This window comes from Pteropus alecto, unplaced genomic scaffold (assembly GCF_000325575.1).
Source record: "Pteropus alecto unplaced genomic scaffold, ASM32557v1 scaffold125, whole genome shotgun sequence".
Lineage (NCBI taxonomy): Eukaryota > Metazoa > Chordata > Mammalia > Chiroptera > Pteropodidae > Pteropus > Pteropus alecto.
This window is the reverse complement of record NW_006436888.1, coordinates 10,599,323-10,600,058: the sequence shown is the minus strand read 5'-3', so window position 1 is coordinate 10,600,058 and position 736 is coordinate 10,599,323. Positions and strand designations below refer to the sequence as shown.

The 736-nt window shown below is 68.6% G+C and overlaps 1 protein-coding gene across 1 annotated transcript in view; it reads left to right on the top strand.

Moving 5' to 3' along the window:
• PRDM16 (PR/SET domain 16) overlaps positions 1-736 on the top strand; it is a 199,568-nt gene that overhangs the window by 3,393 nt on the left and 195,439 nt on the right. The window lies entirely within an intron of this gene.

Sequence of the window (736 nt, the reverse complement as noted above, 5' to 3'; positions counted from 1 at the left end):
GGGGGTGGGGGGCCTCTCCCGCGCAGAGGTCCTGACTCCCGGTGAGGGGGGTGGGGCAGCTCGGCTCACGAACGTGCCTGGTGACCACGCTGTCCCGGGCGCCTCGTGCATGTCAGCGCCGAGGGCCTTCTGCTCCCCCCTGCCCCGTGCCAGCTCCCTCCGAGGGGACCCCACTCAGATTAGCGGGCACAGCTCAGCTGCCAGAGGCATCTGCGGGAGGTTTCTGCAGTGACATGGGGCCCGTGTGTGTTCAGGAGGGCGGAAGCACGTTAGGTGGGGGGCACCGACGTCCCCAATGGTATCTCTCCCTCGGAGGTGTCCTGCTCAAGCCACCGGAGCCCAGTCCGGGGGTTTTGAAGGGGGTTTTGTGGGGACCACAAGCCCCATGGAAGCACCCACGGGGGGCCTGGGCAGGAAATGCAGGAGCAGACCCGATGACAGCTGGGCTGGAGTCTGCTCAGGGAAGATGACCCGGGGACTGGGACCGGGGCGGTGATGGTCGGGAGCCAACCCTCCCAACCTTTCCCTGGCTTCTGGAAGGTTCTCAAGCTGCGCCGTCCTCCAGTGCCGTGCGTGGGTCAGCACCTGCTCTCAGGTGTGCCGCGGCTCCTAAACCTGGCACTTCCTGCCCGCACTGCCCCCCGCAGACGCGGAATGGGCACGCGCGCCTGTCCCCGACGCTTCCACGCCCCCGGGCCACCGGCGCTGAGACCCCGTGACAGCCTTGCGGAGGCCG